Source organism: Scardinius erythrophthalmus, assembly GCF_964197995.2.
Source record: "Scardinius erythrophthalmus genome assembly, chromosome: 1".
Classification (NCBI taxonomy): Eukaryota; Metazoa; Chordata; class Actinopteri; order Cypriniformes; family Leuciscidae; genus Scardinius; species Scardinius erythrophthalmus.
Window position 1 is genome coordinate 63,545,540 of NC_138221.1, and position 22,534 is coordinate 63,568,073.

Below are 22,534 nucleotides of genomic sequence, written 5' to 3' on the forward strand. Positions count from 1 at the left end.
ATCATCTTCTCAAGTGAGTCTGATAAGCTCTGAGTTCCTCCAGCACTGGTTACGTCAACGCCTGAGTTATGCCAATCTGCCATAACACAGCTCTTGCGCTTGACTAGGTGCCTCCATGTGCATGGTCCCCCCTTTGGGCGACCCCCACATGTGTATTCCACTGTAAGTCCCTTAATGGTTGGGCATAATTGCATATTTCTCCTGAGATATGCTTCCCAGTGTACCTTGGTATTCCTGTGTTAACTCTTCCGAGTCGCCGATCACGCCGGCGTGATCAAATCACATGACCAGTTTAAGACGTCGAAGCATAAAAACAAAGTCACGTTGAGCGCTGCTGTCCACTTCTGTCGAAAGTGCTGGCTTGAAACTCTATATTACTTTTTGTTTTGTGTTGATAGACCAAGTAAAAACGGAGATATGATAATTTAAACTTTATATAATTTTTTTTTTAAAATATTGACGCGTTCGTAAAGGAACGCAAGATGGGATGCGACAGGCGTTGCATTTATTCTCATAACTTCGTCGGTTTTTGTCATAAAACAAAACGGAGAAAAATGTGTGAATCTGCTGACTCTGCTCTTCAGGCTGCACATTTTAGGGAGTGGAGGAGGAGCCAACTGAGCAAAGAAGTGAAATTGAAAGGCGCCCGCGGGAATCGGGAGATTGACGGAGTAGACAGAGAGACATATATATAGAAAGAGAGAGAGAGAGATATTATTGCTAGTTTTTGGAAAAGTTTGAATAGATTTTGAGAGTAGTTTAGGAGTAGTGTAGATAGTTTAGGTAGTTTTTTGTGTAAGGAAAATAAAGCGAATGTCTTTGGTCTCATTGTTGACAGAAACTGTTTTGAGGAGTGGCACAGATAAATAAATAAATACTCACCTGATATTCGTTGTAAATAGTTGTATATATAGTTTGATTTTGTGTTCATTTTACCTTTTGTATAGTATATTTGCACTTTTTAGGAACCCCTCTTACTCAAGGAAGGAAAGCCCTGTAATGTAGCTGTCTGTGTAATTGTACATGAAGTGTTTTGTAGAATTTTTAAGCAAAAAAGAAAAGAAAAAAACGCCTATTGCCACACCTGCTTTTTGCTGTATATAGTTAGATTTTATCTCAATTGTAAATTTTTTTATGTTGTATTTGCACTAATTGGGAACCCTCATACTCTGGGAATGCAAGGCCTTAAATATAGCTCTCTGTATAATTGTGTGCATAAACTTTTAAAAAGTGGCAAAGCTAAAAAGAGAAAAAAAAAGCCTATGGCTACACTCGCTTTTTTTTTGTAAATCATATTTTTTTGTATATAGCTTGATTATATCTGAATTTTACCTGTATATGTTGACATTTACAACTTGTGTTTACATTTTAAACCTTTTAAAATGCTTCATTGAGCATATTTGTGTTTTTTGTAGTAAAAAAACTATAATTTTTCTATTCGGATTTTGTGTTTTTTGTGTGATTTTGGCTCCAGTATGTTGATACAGAACATAAAAGTGAAAAAATAATTGTCTGTTCATATAGGTGATGTTGTGCTGAAAAAAAACAATACCAAACATTGGTATGGTAAACATTTGTTTATGTCGCAAAATAAAAATAATAAAAAGTACTCAAAAACGGCCAAAATAGCCCAAGACTCCGAAGAGTTAAGTAGGACTACTTCGTTCGTGCTATTCTCACAACAGGGAGCTCAGACTTACGCAGGGCACTGGATGACAGCCGAGGTGGCGTGATTAGACTGGAACCCCAATCGTCGTCATCCGACGTAACTCGGAGTGACCACGAAAGGGAACGTCTCGGTTACGGATGTAACCCTCGTTCCCTGAGTAGGGAACGGAGACGTTACGTCTTCCTGCCACTTCCGCTGTATCGCTGAAAAACGCCTGAGTTCAGTCTCGGCTCCTCAGCGAAGACATATCTGCATATTGCAGCGTACTTCCTAATATACCCCCTGCGGTGGGCGGAGATACGCTATGCAAATTCCGCAGACCCATGGCATTTCATTGCCATTGGCTCGTTTTATATACTCGAAGGTGAGAGGCTTTCTAAGCGAAACCCCAATCGTCGTCATCCGACGTAACGTCTCCGTTCCCTACTCAGGGAACGAGGGTTACATCCGTAACCGAGACGTTTTCACTCAATCTCCTGTTATTCTTGCGTACCTATAGAGTAATATTGCATCCTTCATATCTCCAAAAAGTCTTTTGTTTTATTATATTTTTAATTGAAAGATTGGCTGTACCGAGTCTTTCCGGAAAAAAACGAGCGGCTGGGGGCGGGCCGTGTGGGCGAAGCTAAAGCTGTGCTAACGCGCCGAGCTAACAACACACAGAGACATTTGTTCAACAGTTTTACTCACCGTTCCAACGCACGACCGCGAACCTTTATTATTGTGACTGCTCGATCCTAAGCATTAGACGATCTGGGCTTTGTTTATAAAACAATCATCGTCGAAATGCAGGGAACAACAGTCTATCACAACTCTGTTTATGCTCAGGAAAACAAACTCCATCCACGGGGGCCTTAACGCCGGGTTCTTTGGGAATCTGTGCAGGGTTGTCTTGCCCTGGCAACCAAAAACACACTTCTTTGGTGACATTGACTTCCCAAAAGCCGGGCAGGGCGCTTTGATGGCGAACTGCTTTCACTCTCTTGCTCTGTTTTACGAGTGCGCGCGCGCCCGCGATCTTACCGGAGAAGTGCCCTTAGGACCCATATAAGGAAATTCCGCCCTCTCTTACGTCAGACAGAGCCATACTCGAAAAAAACTTTCCGAAACCTGTGACAAACCGGAAGGACAATTTTTGGAACAAAAATACTCCTTCAAACGTACAACTTAACTTTTGAAACTTTGACCATGTTTAGCATGGGAATCCAACTCTTTAACAGTGTAAAAAACTCAGTATGCATGAGACAGTAATTCACCCCCCCTGATGAGCTGAGCTGTGATACTGAAGCTTGACAGAAAGGCGAGTTTATTTGCCCTTTTTATTGTTTCCTTTTTTTTAGTGTTGTCACTTGCTTTAAGAGTGTTTATGCAGTGATTTGATGTGTAATTTTGTCCTTTCTGTTAATGTTGGATTTATTATAGTGTCTCATTAACTGGGTATTTAATTGGTAAACTGTCAAGGGTACACTTTTAGAAAGCTTTTAGTTTAAGCTTTTAGTTTTAGCTTTTAGTGAGTGCAAGCGCACCTTGTACTTTTTGCACTTTATTTGTGGCCTCTGGACAATAAAATCTTGGAGCTTTTTGGCCAATTTTTGTGTGTGGATCTTTTTTTTTTTTTACACTTTGGGACTAGTGTTTAGTGCTACGCCTCTCCATTCTCCCTAGAAAGCTTTTAGTGGAAACTTAAAACTTAAACTTAAAACTTGTATTGTTTGGAAGTCACATCTCTGCCTTTTAATCCAATTATTAAAAGCAGGGTCCAGAGCAAGCAGGGTCCTTCATATCATTGTAAACACATTTGGGGTGTTTTTATTTTATTTTCCTGGGTGGTGAAATAACCCATTACCTGTAGTCTTGCTTTCTTAATACTTTTAGCCAAATGTTACAGAGAGATCAAAAGTTCCCCATTTAGCCTATTTGAAAAATTGAACAGTTGTAACATTATAAAATGTCTTTAATGTCACTTTTGATCAATTCAGTGTCCTTGCTGGATAAAAATTATAATTTCTTTTTTTTTTAAATAACTTCACAATGTTAATTTACATGTTATTGCATGTATGCAAATATTTTATTTGCATGGGGTTCCTGCTCTTTGACAACTGTCCCGCTCTCCTCAATGACATGAAACACACTTTACAATCCAGCTATAATATGGTGATATTTACATAGACCTGCTTGTGGTGTAGTAAGAGATACCTACATATTAAGCTTAGGTGTACCACATCGCCCTAATTAACCCAATTCATCTATCAGTTAAAAGGCGATTTATTCATTTATATTTTTTACTTTTGAAATGAATAAGTACTCACATCAATATTTGGCACTTTTCTCCAGTCCAGTCCAGTCAGTGCAGTTGCAGTAGAGTGCGTAGAGAGCACGTAGCTCAACGTCATCACGTTCAGTCAGTTTGGGGCGGGGCTTGATGTTGATGATGACGCGGAACTCCTGTCAACCAATCAATACCTGTCTGTCTCAGAGTGAAACCGAAAGCGGTCGATTCAGACAAACAGACATGTCAGAGAATTCAAGATCAGAAATGGCCTCAAATCTCACGGTAAGTTTGTTAAAACGTTTTATAGCTATTATATCAATAGCATTATCAATCAAATCTACCTATAGATAGAGCATCTGCGTGTAAATATATCGAACTCGAGTACATTAATTGTTAGCTAACTGCTACTTCACGGTGGGGACTGTCATAGCCTATCTTAACTCATGAAAATGGATAAACGTAACGTTACACAGATTGTATTTCTGATTGTAACTTGTTATGCTGTTTCCTGAAAACATTAATAAACTAAATAAAACGATGTAACGAGAAACAAGTAAGAGCAAAACATATTGGGCTGAGAACAAGGCCGTAGGCCTAAATGTCTTATAGCCTACGTACATTCACTCTTATTTGTATGTCTAATATGTTAAAAACACGTTTCTTGTCTCGTCACATTAATTTATGAATAACATGGATCATGTAAATTATAGCATATTTTCAATTGCAAATAGCGAAATTCCATAAAAATGTTGAGTAGTTCACATCACTGTATCCCAGCTAACAGGAAACATTCTCATAACTCTGGCTAACGTTCTCTCAAGGTTCTCTCAAAGTTATGATCAAAGTTCTTCCTGTAACGTTAATATAACGTTTGTTCAATGTTATCTATTTCTATGTTATCTGTAAACACTTAATTTATTATGATTTATAAGCTGTTTACCACAGTGGGACCAAAAAAATCTAAATTTACAGGTATTACTATCCTTATGAGAACATTTGGTCCCCAAGTAGGGAAAACACAAACTCACACACACGTTTACTTAGTTTACTTAGCTATCTTAAAGGGGATATTCCATAGACGTAATGGTTTCTATCCCCTTTCACTAACCCTACCCCCCACACAACTTTCTGCATTTTTACATAAAAAAAACAACCTTTAATTAGGCTACTTTATTTTTATACTTAATTTACAAAGGAGGACATGCAAGGACAAGGGAGGTTTTTGGAAATTGTGTCAGGTTTTTGTCCCCAACATTAAGTACACACACACACACACACACACACACACACACACACACACACACACACACACACACACACACACACACAGGGGTACATAAATGTTGAAAATACAAAACTTTACCACACAATGTGTAATATATTTTGATAGGAGGCTGACTCGGGAAGAAGAACGAGAGACACTCGCTTTGCATGTTCACTTATTTTACTGAGTACTTCAACAACTACGGACCACTCACTTATAAAATATTGGGCATGGCTTAACGTACCCGTCACTTAGCACATCTATTACTCTCCTTCCCCTTTAGATTTGAAACACTTTCTTTAGAAAAAAAAAAATAACATCTGTGCAACAGGGAAAACACAATCAGTTAATAATTTTCCGGTAACAATATTTCACAACATTACAACAACCTGTTCCTTTAACATCAAAACAATAGCATCAAACCCATAATAGTAAAATACGTATAAATCCAGCCTTTTTGGAGCAGTGCGAACTCTCTGTGGGTATCTGCGAACAGCTTTCACTGAGGGTGTTGCACTCACTGGATCGTGTGCAGTGAAGTTCTCTGTGTTTCCAGTGATCTCAGGCTCAATGATTGGCATAGAACTGTCTCTGATCATAGGAAAGCTCAATGGTCCACTGAAACCATCAGTGACAGCTGGATTCGGGAAATCTAACACACCATGCAAGGGAGATCCCTCTGCAGCTTTTCTTGGTCACATATTAGGGATCGACCGATATGGATTTTTTAGTGCTGATGCCGATACCGATTTTTTTTCATCAGCCTTAGCCGATGACCGATACGGGCTGCCGATTTTCTTGGGCCGATATTTGGAGCCGATACTGCTTTTGCTCACTCAATTTAAATCATAAAAATGACACAATGATGATAACAAATGTTACAAGTCTCAATTTAAAAAAGGAACATTTATTGAACTTAAAAAAAAAACAATATTTGACAAATAGTAAAAACATGTGAGGTAGAACAAGTAAAAAAAAGTTCAGTGCTAAAATTACTGAAAATAAATATTTAAGCATAATTCAAATTCTTTAAGTAAATTTTGAAAATAAATATTTAAGCATGAATAAAATAATTACACTATTGCACACAGTAGCAACAAGCAAGCAGCATAATAAACGTCTGTCTTTGCTATGCAGCCATGAACTGCGCTCTCCATGATGACAGGGAGGAAGGATTCATTTATTTCCTGCCCTTTACGACTACATATATTTATGGAGATGAGAAATAAAAACCCGCCCTGTCCAGCTATGATCAGCTGTTCGTCCGAGCTTTCGATGTTGTCGTATTATTACACCACGCTTGCGGCATTCTGAAAAGTTGAGATGTTTTTATCTCGATGCGGTGCGGACGCGCTTGGAAAAAACGAGCGCGTCGCTTCCATTATGAGCGCGCATACCGCGCGCCTACATTTGAAATTACGAACTTGAGCGCGCAAAAGACGCGATATGTGAACAGGCCCTAAAAATTTTAGATGTTTTCATCTCACCACGGCATAGGAGCGCCTGGACAAACGAGCGCGCTGCATCGCATGCGTGTCGCAACCACGTCGCTTCTTTTATGAGCACACGATTAGGACTTCCTGTTTCGAATGCGCATGCGTCGCGTCTGAGCGCGTTGTTGTCTTTGGAGCTCCATCGATTGATTTATAATTCTTGTTTTCTCTTTAAACTCACTTACAACGAACATTTTCTACTTTTCCTCACCTCATAGTTATAACGCGGATTGTTGAGCAGACGCGTCTCAAGCCTTGTGATCCAACGCTGGATACTCTTATAGGTTACGTCCGTGGATCACGGCTGAACGCGTCTTCTCCGCACTCATTTAAGTTACAAACAAACATTTTTCACCTATCGTGCGTCTACTCTACACCCGTACCACTGAAAAGACGGATTATATCCAAGACTTAAGCCATAAATTAGTATTAATATTGATAGCACCACTGGTAGCGTCGTTGTAACTTACTGTCCATCTGTTAAAATGGCGAATATATCAAATGTAAGTAGTCTACCTTTTGGTGCAGGTGAGGACACATTTGAGCTGCACGCGGTGCAGTCTGAGCTGGAAGCTGTTGAGAAACAGATCCACGACCTTTTAGTAAGAAAAGCCGAGCTGATAGACCGGCGTTTGGCTCTCGAAACATCGCGCGCCGAGGCACACAAATCAGAGATTAATGTTACTAACCCGCTGACTCCGACCTCGTCTACTCCGTGCGTTCCTCAACATCGGTCCCGAACGTCGAGGTCGCGATCAGCCATGGTCTCGTTCACTCCGGCTCCAACATGCCATCACGAAGCCTGGATTTTTCCGCAGCGGAAGTCGCGAGTCAGGTCTAGACCAAGAAAACTCTCTCCGACCCTCCCGGTTTTCGAGATATCCACACAAAACCGCTTCTCCCCTCTTCGCGAAACAGAACGCGATGCTGTGATCATCGGCGATTCCATCGTTCGACACGTACACGTTACGTTAAATAAAAGTAAGGTGCATAGTCACTGCTTTCCTGGTGCTCGTGTTTCTGAAGTCGCTGCTCACGTTCCCGAGATTCTGAACGAGCGCGTCGGAACCGTTGTCCTGCACGCGGGAGGGGCCGACATCAGACTGCGCCAGACGGAAGTTTTGAAGAAAGACTTCAGGAATCTGATCGATACGGTACGCAGCACATCGCCTGATATAACGATTATTGTGTCAGGACCGCTTCCCACATACCGACTAGGTCATGAAAAGTTTAGTAGATTATTTGCGCTTAATGAATGGTTAATGTCATGGTGCAATGAGCAGAAACTTCTCTTTGTAAATAATTGGAATCTGTTTTGGGAGCGTCCTAGGCTTTACCGTGCTGATGGCTTACACCCAAACAGATTCGGATCGGATCTTCTGTCAGATAACATCTCCAAAATGTTAAATACCTTTTGACTAGTAAACAAAAGTCCAAATCATAGTCTCTGCTGCACCAATTTAACTGATATAAATAGTGTAGAACATTGCATAGAAACTGTGTCTATTCCTCATTTAGTGAGATCAAATCATAAATCTACTGCAGGATCTAGAAAAAATCTAATTGTTATTAAACCAGAAAATGTTGCTATTGGTAATCAAAAACAATTTTTAAAGCTAGGTCTTCTAAACATTAGATCACTCACACCTAAGGCAGTTATTGTAAATGAAATAGTCACAGATAATAGCTTCGATGTACTTTGCCTTACTGAAACCTGGCTTAAACCAAATGATTATTTTGGTTTAAATGAGTCTACTCCTCCTGGATACTTCTATAAGCATGAGCCCCGTCTGAATGGTCGTGGCGGCGGTGTTGCAACAATCTATAGAGATTTTCTCAATGTTACTCAGAAAACGGGTTATAAGTTTATTTCATTTGAAGTACTTGTACTAAATGTTACGCTCTTAGATGATAGAAAAACATCCCTATTATCTCTAGCCTTGGCTACCGTATATAGACCGCCTGGGCCTTACGCTGATTTCCTAAAAGAGTTTGCAGATTTTCTCTCAGACCTATTAGTTAACTTCGATAAAGCATTAATTGTTGGAGACTTTAATATCCATGTAGATAATCAAAATGATGCGTTAGGGGCTGCGTTTACTGATTTATTAAACTCCTTTGGGGTCAAGCAAAACATTACCGGACCGACTCATCGATTTAATCATACACTCGATTTAATTATATCACATGGAACCGATCCAACCGATATAGATATCATTCCACAAAGTGACGATGTCACTGACCATTACATGGTAACTTGCATATTACGTACTCCTGTAATATATCATGCTGCGCCGCGTTATCGATTAGGCAGAACAATCCTTCCATCCACCATAGATAATTTTTCAAACAGCTTATCGGATCTGTCTCAGCTGCTCAGTGAACCCAAACAAACAGATGAACTTGAGGAATTAACTAGCACTATGAGCACCATTCTCTCTGGATCATTGGATATTGTTGCGCCCATTAGATTAAAAAAGGTCAGAGAGAAAAGTAAAGCACCATGGTACAACAGTACTACGCGTGTTCTAAAGAGAGAAACCCGTAATTTAGAGCGTAAATGGAAACAAACCAACTTAGAGGTCTTTAGAATCGCATGGAAAGACAGTATGTCACGTTATAAAAAGGCCCTAAAAGCGGCCAGGGCTGAGCATCTACGCAAACTAATAGAAAACAACCATAACAATCCTAAGTTCTTATTTAACACCGTGGCGAGACTAACAAATAAACAGATGTCTCCTGAACAAAGTATTCCATTACAGTTTAGTAGTAATGATTTCATGAAGTTCTTCACTGAGAAAATAGAAAACATCAGAACCACAATTGTAAACGTTCAATCCTCAATCGCGCCTTATAATTCAGCCTCAATTATCACGCCGCAAGAACAATTACAGTGCTTTTCAACTATAGAACAAAAAGAGTTAAATGAATTTATCATTTCCTCTAAAACAACAACATGTTTATTAGATCCCATACCAACTAAACTATTAAAAGAAGTGTTACCTGTAGTGGAAGAGCCTCTCCTCAATATTATTAACTCGTCTTTATCTTTAGGTCATGTTCCAAGAACATTTAAATTGGCAGTTATAAAACCTCTCATTAAGAAACCACAATTAGATCCGAATAATCTAGTAAATTATAGACCCATTTCAAATCTACCTTTTATGTCTAAAATACTAGAAAAAGTTGTGTCCGCTCAACTGGGCTCTTTCTTACAAGAAAATGACACCTATGAAAAGTTTCAGTCTGGATTCAGGCCGCATCATAGCACTGAAACTGCGCTCGTTAAAATCACAAATGATTTACTTTTAGCTTCTGACCAAGGCTGTATCTCAATATTAGTTTTACTTGATCTTAGTGCTGCGTTCGATACTATAGATCATACAATACTCTTAGATCGACTACAAAATTATACTGGTGTTCAAGGACAAGCATTAAGCTGGTTTAGATCGTATTTATCTGACCGCTACCATTTTGTTTATTTAAACGGAGAAAAATCGATCATAACTCCAGTAAACTATGGAGTGCCGCAGGGATCTGTGTTAGGCCCTCTATTATTCTCAATATATATGCTGCCACTTGGAAATATTATAAGGAAACATGGAATTAGTTTCCATTGTTATGCTGATGACACTCAAATCTATATTTCATCACGGCCAGATGAAAACGCTAAATTATCCAAATTGACAGAGTGTGTTAAAGATATAAAAGATTGGATGACGCATAATTTTCTTTTATTAAATCCAGACAAGACAGAGGTACTACTTATCGGTTCAAAAAACCACCCACAAAACCTCTCACAATACAACTTTAACATAGTAGGATGTCCTGTTACTTCATCCTCTACAGTAAAAGACCTGGGTGTTATATTAGACTGCAACCTGTCTTTTGAAAATCATATTTCATATGTTACAAGAACAGCCTTTTTCCACCTTAGAAACATTGCTAAGCTACGTAATATGCTATCAGTTTCTGACGCAGAAAAGTTAGTTCATGCATTCATGACCTCGAGACTAGATTACTGTAATGCGTTATTAGCCGGTTGTCCTGCATCCTTAATAAACAAGCTACAGTTAGTCCAAAATGCCGCCGCTAGAGTTCTAACTAGATCAAGAAAATATGATCATATAACACCGATTTTATCATCCCTACATTGGTTACCTATAAAGTCCCGTATTAATTACAAGGTATTGCTACTGACTTATAAAGCCCTAAACGGCTTAGCTCCAGTCTATTTAACCGATCTTCTATCGCCCTATAATCCATCGCGCTCTTTAAGATCACTAAATTCGAGGCTTTTGGTCATACCTAGGATATCCAGATCCACCAAAGGAGGGAGAGCATTTTCACATTTAGCACCAAAACTCTGGAATAGTCTTCCGGATACTGTTCGTTGCTCAGACTCACTCTCCCAGTTTAAAACTAGATTAAAGACGCATCTCTTCAGCCAGGCATTCATATAATACTTTTAATCCTACAGTTAAATCCGACCTCTAGTTCATAAACGCCAGAGGAGAACTGGCCCCCGACTGAGCCCGGGTTCTCCCAAGGTTTTTTTTTCTCCATTAGGTCACCTGATGGAGTTTTTCGGTTCCTTGCCACTGTTGCCTTTGGCTTGCTCAGTTGGGGATATTTGGGGATATTTAATTGAATTAATCAATCAACGATACTATTGATCAGCATTACCGAACGTAGACGTTCCACTAGAAACAAACATTGATGTATTGTTCTAATTTATTACTGTGAAGCTGCTTTGATACAACCTGTGTTGTGAAAAGCGCTATATAAATAAACTTGACTTGACTTGACTTGACTTGACACGTCCAAACCTCAGCCAGGTGGTCGCTGAATAAAACTCCAACAAATATCACGGAACAACAAAGGCATTATTTAATTATAATACCAGTGTTCGTTACAGCTGCCGTATGCATATGGATAGCCTCAAACTTAGCTATTTGCAGCTCCCTAAATACAATGACAAGCAGTTTTATAGATGAGGCATTCGCGTTTTCCATTTGGACCCACAAACTTGCTTAGTTGCACACACATATAGAGCAACGTGTTTCCACTTTTAAAGTGTATGTCAATATTTCAGCTAAGCCAAACAGTTAAAAGATGCTTTGAAAGTTTAAAACTCGCTGTTGTCTTGAAGAGGCTTCCAGCACTCTGCTAGTGTAGGAGGGGCAGTGCATGGGCTGCACGTGAACTGCAGCGTCTCCAGCAACACAGAGCTTCCTGCAGACGCCTGTCTGTAATTAATGCCGGGAAAAAAACTATCGGCGAACGCAGCAGCCGCGTATCGGCCGATGCCGATACACGTCAAACCCGCAAATATCGGCCCGATTTATCGGCCGACCGATATATCGGTCGATCACTATAACATATGGTCCACATGCCTTCCCTGACCCCCTTGCTCGATGTAACTTACAGGACCCTTTTGTTCGATCACAGATGCGCCCAGCCATTTCTCCTGTCCTCCTCTGAAATTTCGAACTCTTACTGGTTCGTCCTCAACAAAGGCTCCTAGGACTCTTTTCCCCCGATCATGCTGTTTCTTTTGTTCCTGCTGTTTTTCTTGAACAGACTTAGCTAGATCAGGCTTCAAGAGTGAAAAGCGTGTTCGGATGTGACGCTTGAGGAACAGCTCCGCTGTTGTCTTTACTGTGACCGTTAGGGATGCACCGATATTAAAATTTTGGCCGATACAATAACCGATAATTCTTTACATTTGAAAGCCAATAACTGATATATTATAAATTCAAAATTTGATAGCCTGAATACATAAAACAAAAGGCTCACCATCAAAAGCCATGTCCCAAACACCAACATAAATCAAACATATACAATACAGTAGCCTAGTTTGAACCAGTATAAGAATCCTTAACTTTTCAAATTAAGTTACACTCCAATGGCCAACTTTCTTTATTAAAAAATGGTAACACTTTATAATAAGGTTTCATTTTGTTAGTATTAGTTAGCATGAACCAACAATTAATGAACAATACTTATTAATCTTAATGTTAAGCTCAACATTTTATAAGAAATTTTAAAGATCCAAAATTGTATCTGTTAACCTTAGGTAATGCACTGTAAACTTACAGGAACACAAATATTTTATTAACTAACATTAACAAAGGCTATTGCTCTATGTTAGTTCATGTTAGTTAATGCATTAACAAATGATACCTTATTGTAAAGTGTTACCAAAACTAGTCATTGGAAAACATTGGGCTGCATGTAAAGAAACATAATGTGTGCCATAGATAAATAAAATGGAATCGCCTCTGCACGGACAAGGAGATTATTTTAATCAAACCATATTGTTGACTAAAATAATACGAGTTATTAATATAATGCATCAATGTTTTTGAAAAATGTTTTGTGTTGCTGTTTGATCGCGCGCGCTGAACTTTTCTAGCAGGTTGTTAAAATCAACGAAACGCACCCTACGTGAGACTAATCAGATATTTATATTACATAAACTTTACGACTTATAATATAGATGCACAAAATGACGTGAATGCACAAGCGAACTTGACTGCGCTGGTCAGAACATGTAACCCCTGTTCTGGAAGCGCTATTCCCACAACAACGCGCTGAAACATGGCTACTAAACCCAGAAAATTCACAAAGTTTTATTACAATAGTGTTCTCATTATAATGGCATGCAGCCTATATGACAGTCCCAAGTTATTAACCCTCTGGGGTCTGAGGGGTTTTTGGGGTCCTTGAGATGTTCTGACATTTGTGCTTTTTTCAGTTGCTTATAAACATATTAATGGCAAAGGTGTAAATTCACTCTATATAGCACAAACAGGGCTACCATAATATGTGAACAACTTGCATTTACATGTTTGTATTTTTGATAGAATAATGTTTATGCATGGTTTTTTCAAAAACAAAAAAAAAAAAACAAAAAAAAAAAACAAAAAAAAAACTAAAGTTTCTGAAATAAGGCCATAAAACACATTCTAAATATATGTAAATAAGACTTTTGACTAATGGATGACGTTGCCTAGAATTTTTTCTTCAAAATTATGTGAAAATCATCCTGCCTAATCATTCACATAACACAATACATTGATTTAAATCTTGTAAAACACTTTTTTGTTTGGAAAGGCCATATGCGGGTGGGCGTGATTCACACCTGTAGAGTCAATGGGGCCCGCATAATGAGGCTGCATACGTAATGAGCCTTTCATTCAGGTGTGTGACTGAGCCACAAGATTGCAAGGACAATATATAACTGGTTTGTTGTTTTTTCCACAAATTTTGCTTGCAAATTGTACAATATCCAAAGTAAACATTTCTAGTAATTGTGCAGTTAATTGTTCTCATACTGTATTTTCAGATTTGGAATATATTCTCTTCCCAAATGTGTCACTAATAAAGCATAATAAAATTATTTAAAGAGAAGGCTCATAATGACCTTTTAAGATTTTGTTTACATCTATCCTTATATATATATATATATATATATATATATATATATATATATATATATATATATATATATATATTTTTTTTTTTTAAGGTTATACAATTACAACAACATTTAAAATTGTAACAATATTTCCAGTGTAATCTTTCTTTGTATTTGCGATTCATATTAAAACAGTATTTTTGCCAGCTGTAGTAGCTCCACAACAGCGCGCATCTGTTCGTTCATTCATTCATACACAGAAACGCGATTCATATTTAAACAGTATTTTTGCCAGCTGTAGTAGCTCCACAACAGCACGCATCTTTGCGTTCATTCATTCCGATTAGAACAAAGCAAACAGAACTGACCTAATTCCTCAGCGGGATCTGTTTGCTCCTCGAAATGATACTTCCAGAACTTCTGAGGTAAATTTTTGCAGGATTATTATTAGGGCTGTGTATTGGCAAGAATCTGGCGATACGATACGTATCACGATACATGGGTCACGATTCAATATATTGCAATATATTTCGATACTGTGCATAAGGCGATATATTGGGATTTTTTAAAAGTAAAATATATTAAAAAGATTTAAAAAAAAGACATGATGTGCATAAAAGTCAAAGAAGTTTACTTTAGGTAAACAATTCAGTACACAGAAAATCAAACTGCCAGTTTGGGCTTGTGGTTTACAGGTGCTTAGTGAGCAAATTTGTATATGCTCAAGTAAGCCATAATATAAGAAAATAGGTACATAGCCCCTGTCACAATACAAAACAACAACGTGAACTGGACGAAAATGAATGAAAGTGGATGAAAGTGAACAAAATAAATGTGTCATATTGAAATCAAGTTTTATGTGATAAAAGATTTTAAAAGAACTGGACGCGCGAATGAGGCGAACCGCGCCGCACTAAACGCCTCGTGCCGCAGGACCTCCAGACGCGCGTAAACGCGTCTTTGCATTGACTTAACATTGCAATCACTCGCGCCAGACGCTCTATTCGCGTTTGTTGTGAACGATGCACGCGATAACATTTAGAAATAGACAAGCTTTGGGATTTTTTAAAAGTAAAATATATTAAAAAGATTTAAAAAAAAGACATGATGTGCATAAAAGTCAAAGAAGTTTACTTTAGGTAAACAATTCAGTACACAGAAAATCAAACTGCCAGTTTGGGCTTGTGGTTTACAGGTTCTTAGTGAGCAAATTTGTATATGCTCAAGTAGGCCATAATAAAAGAAAATAGGTACATAGCCCCTGTCACAATACAAAACAACAATGTGAACTGGACGAAAATGAATGAAAGTGGATGAAAGTGAACAAAATAAATGTGTCATATTGAAATCAAGTTTTATGTGATAAAAGATTTTAAAAGAACTGGACGCGCGAATGAGGCGAACCGCGCCGCACTAAACGCCTCGTGCCGCAGGACCTCCAGACGCGCGTAAACGCGTCTTTGCATTGACTTAACATTGCAATCACTCGTGCCAGACGCTCTATTCGCGTTTGTTGTGAACGATGCACGCGATTACATTTAGAAATAGACAAGCTTTGTTTCCAAATGCACCAAGCAAAGATATCCTTTCAGTTGTATAAACTTTTATAAAACCAGCCAATATAATCACAATAAACACATCCAAAATGAAATATTTAACATATAGGCTAAATAACAACTGCACAACGTCTAATTTGTAAACAAAATGATTTACGCACTAAATCCAGCATAAACTCCGGCACAATTTGCATATGTTTAAACTCTCAAGACAGACGTCACATCCCGAACCTCACAGCAATTGGCTGCCGACTGCATTTTTCGCTTGATATTTGTATAAAGGAACTGCCCAACTTTTTGACGCTCTCGGTCGCTCTCAACGCTTTCTTGCTTGTCATGAAGGCTTAAAAGCATCAATGTGCTCAATGCGCTGAAACACTGGCGAACACGAATTCACAACATGCTTTTACAGGCATGCTCTTATTATAATGTTATGAAGCCCATGTGACAGATTTGTGCTGCACTGAACTATCTTCCTTTTTCTAAGTGATTCCAATCATTCAAAACCATCATGGCGAACAGCGTGCATCTCTCAACAGAAGTAAATAATCTATTATCTATCGGCTTTGATATATCGGCCTAATTTTCTTATCGGATCGATAACGATAACATCAAAAATGACCATTTATCGGCCGATAACGATATGTGGTCGATATATCGTTCATCCCTAGTGACCGTATGAGGTGTACTACGATACATTATCAAGAAGTTTGCCAATCTTTGCTTGAGTGAAATCATCTGCTTACCCTGTTTCTCGCAAACACCTTTCAGGAGTGGCTGTTTCAGTATCTGAACAGCTCTTTCTCCAGCACCGTTTGAGGCCGGATGGTAGGCAGGGACTCGTGTATGTTTTATTCCATTCCCTCTCAGGAAATCTGTGAACTCGGACACAAGCTGCGGCCCGTTATCAGAGACCACCTCCTCCAGTAACCCATAAGATTCAAACAATCCTCGAAGTGGGTCAATGGTGAGCGAGGATGTAATTGATGACATCGGCACAACCTCAAAACTAGGGATGCACCGAATATTCGGCCACCGAAAATTTCCGGCCGAAAATGGCCCAAAAGTGCATTTTCGGTTTTCGGCCGAAAGACTTTTATCACCGAAACAATACGACCGAAATGTAGTGATGACGCAAACAGCAGATACCGCGACCTACGTGCTTGTTTGAACTTGCAACATATCTGCGGTGTGGACGTATTTCTATATATATGAGAGTGACCCACAGACAGCGATTTTCAAAACACAGACATCCCAAACAGACATCGTATTCGTATTGATAGCGGCTCCCTGATGCCCGCAAATTAGTTTCCCGGAATCGCGAGCGAGCATTTGTAGCGCGCGCGGTAGAGAGAGGGAGCGAGAGACCTTGCGTGTGTGTGCAGAGCAGCCGTCATTTCTCAGAGGTGTGTGTGTTTACCTTAGCTGTTTATGGTTTTTGCAGCTCACGTCCATGAGCATATAGCTGCAGATATTATTATGGGCTGTGGCAGTATTGACCTAAATGCACTTTGTTTTTATGAGAGAAATTTCATTTTTAAACCTTTCTGCAGGCCAGTATACTTTTACATTATTATTGAATGTACACATGAGTGGGGTCAAGTTAAACATTTAATTTTATACTTTGCAATGTGCTAAATAAATATTTGCATACAATTTTAATTGATTTATTCTTTGAAACTTTAATATTAATTTATGCAATTGCAATGCCTTGATTTTAGTAAAGTTAGTACACAGTCATAGCCATAAATGCGATGGTACTAATAATTGGCATAATTTCTTTCGGTGTTTCGGTTTTCGGTTTTCGGCCTTGGCTTCCTCTTTTTTCGGTTTTCGGTTTCGGCCAAGAATTTTCATTTCGGTGCATCCCTACTCAAAACATTTCGAATGGCTGTCGATCACTACTAGGAAAAACTGCTTATCTTTTTCTGCGAAATCAATGTGGATCCTCTGCCATGGCCACTCAGGCCATCTCCACGTATGAAGGGGTGCCACAGCTGGCGACTTTTGAACTGCCAGACAGCAGCTACAGGTCTGTACTCTCTCTTCAATGCAGCCGTCCAAACCTGGCCACCACAGGTAGCTACGTGCCAGGGCCTTCATATGGCAGATTCCTGGATGTTCATGGTGTAACTCATCCAGTAATCTTGATCTGTATTTGGGGGGAATTATGACATGCATTCCCCACAACACACAGCCTTGGTCCTCCGCCACTCGTGTCTGTGAGTGAAGTATGGTTTCAGACCCTCCTCCGACACATAGTTGGGCCAGCCGTTCAGTGTATAATTCCACACTTTGCATAATGTCGGATCTTTTCGTGTTGCTTGAGCTATGTCCCTTGCAGACACAGGAAGGTCATCAACCTTGGAAAAGTAGAATATGATACCAGAATGTTACTTTCCCCAATACAGTCTTTACCCATGGTTGGCAGTCTGGACATTGCATCGGCATTCATGTGATCAGCTGATTTTCGATACTAAGTGTCATAATTATAAGACATCAGCACTAATGCCAAAGCTGCATTCGAAGATCTGCCAAGGTTGGTATTGCTGCCTTTTTAACCCCATAGATGATGGACAAAGCTTCCCGCTCAATTTGAGCATACCCTTTTTCTGTCTCAAGTCAGTGTGCGGGATGTGAATGCTATGGGGTGCTCTTCACCATAGTCCATAATGTGCAAGATTACAGCGCCCACCCCATAAGGCGAGGCATCGCATGCTTATTTCAGGGGTCTGTTGCCATCATAATGCACCAGCACTGTGCTACCAAGCAACAGCTGTTTAGCCTCCTCAAAAGCAGTCTCACACGCAGCAGTCCAGCTCCACGGTTGCTTCTGTTTTAACAAATTGTGTAAAGGCTGAAGATTTTGATTTTGCAAAAACCGACCATAATTATTTATTTAATAATAAGAGGTCCAAAAAAGGGCCATAGCTCAGTGACATTATTTGGTTTTGGGGCATTTACAATCGCTGCCACCTTTTGCTCAGTTGGGCGCAGACCCTCTTTATCGATGCGGTGCCCTAAATACTCAACACTGCCTTGCATGAACTGACATTTGGTCACTTAGTCCATACGTCTCCAATCTGGAAAGCACTTTATCCAGTCTCCTGATGTGCTCCTCTTTTGAGCTAGCAGTGACAAGAATGTCATCATGGAAAAAGGTGACATGATCTAGCCGTTGCAAGATTTGATCCATGACAGCCTGGGAAATAGAAGGAGCACTGGCCACTCCTTAACTGAGACGATGGTACTTGTACAGGCAACGGTGAGGTATTTTAGTGCTGGTCTAATTTTAATTGCTGATATGCATGCACCAAGTCCAGTTTGCTAAACAATGTTCCGCCAGCCAACTTAGCGAACAAATCTTCTGTGTTGGGCAACGGATATGTTTCTTCCTCTAAATTCTGGTTTATAGTGACTTTATAGTCACTTATAGCTCTTTGGCACGACTACAATTGGCTTCTTTCAATCTTAGATATTATGCCTGTTTTTTCCAGTCTTTACCGCTCCTTTTCCACCGCTTCTCGTAAAGCATAAGGAACGGGTCTCGCTTTCTGAAAGATCGGAGTTGCATCAGGACGGACTCGGATAGTAGCTTTAAAATCTTTAATTGCACTTGGTTTGTCAGAAAATACCTCTGAGTGTCGTCTCAAAGCTGCTTTTACTGCTGGGTCAGAGGCCAACTTCAGCTTTCTGCACAATGAAAATGTTTGGCCAATCTAACTGTATTTTTTCCAGCCAGTTTCGGCCCAGCAGGGCTGGTCTTTCCCCTTTGACGATGACCAATGGCAGTGTCACTTTATGCTTTTCATACTGCACTGGCACATCTATGGACCTCAGCAATGGAATTCGCTTAACGGTATGTGAGACAGGAACTCCTTGTATGACAGTTCTGAAATCAGCGACTCTGCAGCCCCGTGTCCAACTGGATGTCCACGCACTTTCCATCCAATTTCACATTCACCACAATTCCTTTCTTTCCATTTGAGGTTGTATATACTGTATACACACCAAATAACTCTGATTCATCCTCTTTTCTTTCATTTGAACACTCTGCCTCCACATACTGTCTGTCCCACTGTTCTCTTAGTGTCCATTTTTGTAATATGCATGACACTTCTCATTCTTGAACCTGCAGTCTCTAGCTGAATGTTTTCCAGCAAATCTGTAACATTTATTGTTATCTTCTTGTCTCTGGTCTCTTTTCTGGTATTTTCCTTTTTCAGAATCTTCTCTCATTCATCTTCCTTTTGATTTGCGTTTCTGAAACCTAAAACGCTCCGCGATCACTAATGGTTGCGGCCTGTAATGCGCCAACAGCTCTGCTTTCAGCTCGTTATAGGACATTCCACTTGGCTTTGTCGGCGTGACTAGGTTCTTTAACAGTCCATATGTCTCTGCCCCGATCACGGAGAGAAACACACTAACCTTTTTCTCACTTGCATTGTCATTCGCCAGCAGCCACGGTTCAAAACGTTCCATGAACGATTCAATATCCTCCTTCGATTCCTTGTATTCATCCACACGGCCAAACTGTATCGCTCTCATGTTAGATCCGTCTGTTAGCAGTGTTTCACTCGTGCCTTGTTCCTTTTCTTTAGTTTCTTTAATGTAAAGTGCAACAGAGTTTCTCTACAACTAACAGTCTCCAAAATAACTTTTAATCCCCATCGCCACTGTAATATATTTTGATAGGAGGCTGACTCGGGAAGAAGAACGACAGACACTCGCTTTGCATGTTCACTTATTTTACTACTTCAGCAACTACGGACCACTAACGTACAAAACATTGGGCGTGGCTCAATGCACAATAGGAAAAAACATTGTTAAATGAAACAGTCACGGTCAGAAAGTTTATGAAATTAGAATAATCTAGTAGTGCTCGGCGGTATGACCAAAAATTTTAATCACAGCATTTTTCTAAATTATACCGGTTTCACTGTATATGACGGTATTTTATTTTTATTTTTTCAAGCATGACCTGGTGTTAACCACATTTTCTACTGATTGAGATAGGAAAAATTGCAGTAGATTGACTTAGGTGCTGTTTACACCTGGCCACTTCATGCGTTTTCTCAGATCGGATAGCGATCTGATTTATCAAAACGATTCCATTTACATCTGGTCACATAAATGTGTTTTTGCGAAACGGATTTAAATCCGATCTTCAATTCCCGCGCTATATGCAGATTTAATGTAGTGCACTTCACGAAAGCAACAGATATGAGCTGCATTTTTTCATCATCAGCTAAAATTTCAAAATCAAAGACCGCAATAAGAGAGAGCAGCAACAGCCCTGGTAAGATCATTTAATTTCTTTACTTGGTAACACTTTATAATAACGTTCAGTTGTAAGTCATCTATAAGTGGTTAGTTAATGATGAGTTAATCATTTACAGAACATTCATAAATGATTAGCAAGTGATATACTAACTTGTAAGTGATAAAACATACATTGTATGTATGTTTTGTAGATTCAGTTATAAGTAATTTACAATTGATAAGTAAATGATTAACTAATCATTTACAAAACATGAATATGCGTTTCATAAATGTTTAATAAATAATGTTTTTTTTTGTATGTATATAGCAATTAGAGGGTGCTGAAAGTGTTGTACATGCCTTGAATAGATCATTTATAACAGGTAAGTGTCACACATTTACAAGTGATGAATAGTTTACACTTTAGATTAGGGGATGCGGAAAGTGTTATAAATCATTTACAACACTTTCTGCATCCCCTAAATCTAAAGTGTAAACTATTCATCACTTGTAAATGTGTTACATATACATTCGTAGATTACATTCGTTGATCTTATGCCTTTTTGATTCTTGAAGTGGTAATCTACGAATGAAGTGTAAGACATTTACAAGTGTGAATAGTTTACACTTTAGATTAGGGGATGCAGAAAGGGTTGTAAATGATTTATTCATGCATTTACACATCTATAACAGGTGTTGAACACTGTAGTGTGTACTGCAGTGTAAGTGCTGACTGGTGAGGGTATAGACAGCTGTCTTCTCTGAAACACATGGAGTCTTTAACCACTGTGCACCTGATGTGAGCAAAACATACAAAAAAAGTAACATAATTTATTATACATTTATGAAATGTGTAGTCATGATTTGTAAATGACTAGTTAATCATTAACTAATCAGTTGTAAATGACTTATAACTGAATCTACAAAACATACATAAAATAATTAACATATCACTTATTAATCATTTATGAATGCATAGTCATGTTTCATAAATGATTAGTTAATCATTTACTAATCACTTGTAAATGACTTGTAACGAAATTTACAAAACATACATAAAATGGTAGTATATCACTTACTAATCATTTATGAATGTTTTGTAAATGATTAGTTCATCATTAAATAAACACTTATTAATGACTTACAACTGAACGTTATTATAAAGTGTTACCTAGCCTTATAACACGCTCTCACACGTTTATTTTTTAACATTTTTGGGAGGAGTACAATTTACATATGTGGTTTCAACAACCAGATGCATTTACACTTGTCCAGTTTTGTATGGAATGCGGCCCAGACCTCCTCCTGAAGTGGTTTGAGCGATCGGATTCAAATCCGTCTCAAATGCGTTTCGGAGGACATTTACACCTGGTCTTTTCACGATCAGATAGCTATCCGATCTGAGAAAACGCATGAAGTGGCCAGGTGTAAACAGCCCCTTAGAATGCCCTATTTTACTGTCATGAGTGAATATTGTAGAAAAATTCCACACTAGTATTAATACAGGTGTGTAGTGTTTACAAAGAGGTGCCAGCAGGAGGCGCATTAGGAGCGGTGACCCAATTCCGATTTTTTTGCTCACATGTGACACAGAT

The 22,534-nt window shown here is 38.9% G+C and overlaps 1 protein-coding gene across 6 annotated transcripts in view; it reads left to right on the forward strand.

Annotated features, from left to right (window-relative positions):
* The first annotated feature begins 4,134 nt into the window (after positions 1 to 4,134).
* Positions 4,135 to 22,534, forward strand: part of LOC308698359 (protein NLRC3-like) — a 111,742-nt gene continuing 93,342 nt past the window's right edge. For 5 of the 6 annotated variants that reach the window (XR_014031051.1, XR_014031052.1, XR_014031053.1 and 2 more), the window contains exon 1: positions 4,135 to 4,223. The gene's annotated coding sequence lies outside the window, so the exon portion shown is untranslated. The remainder of the gene's footprint in view (positions 4,224 to 22,534) is intronic. The other variant, XM_081378364.1, reaches the window with a different exon arrangement.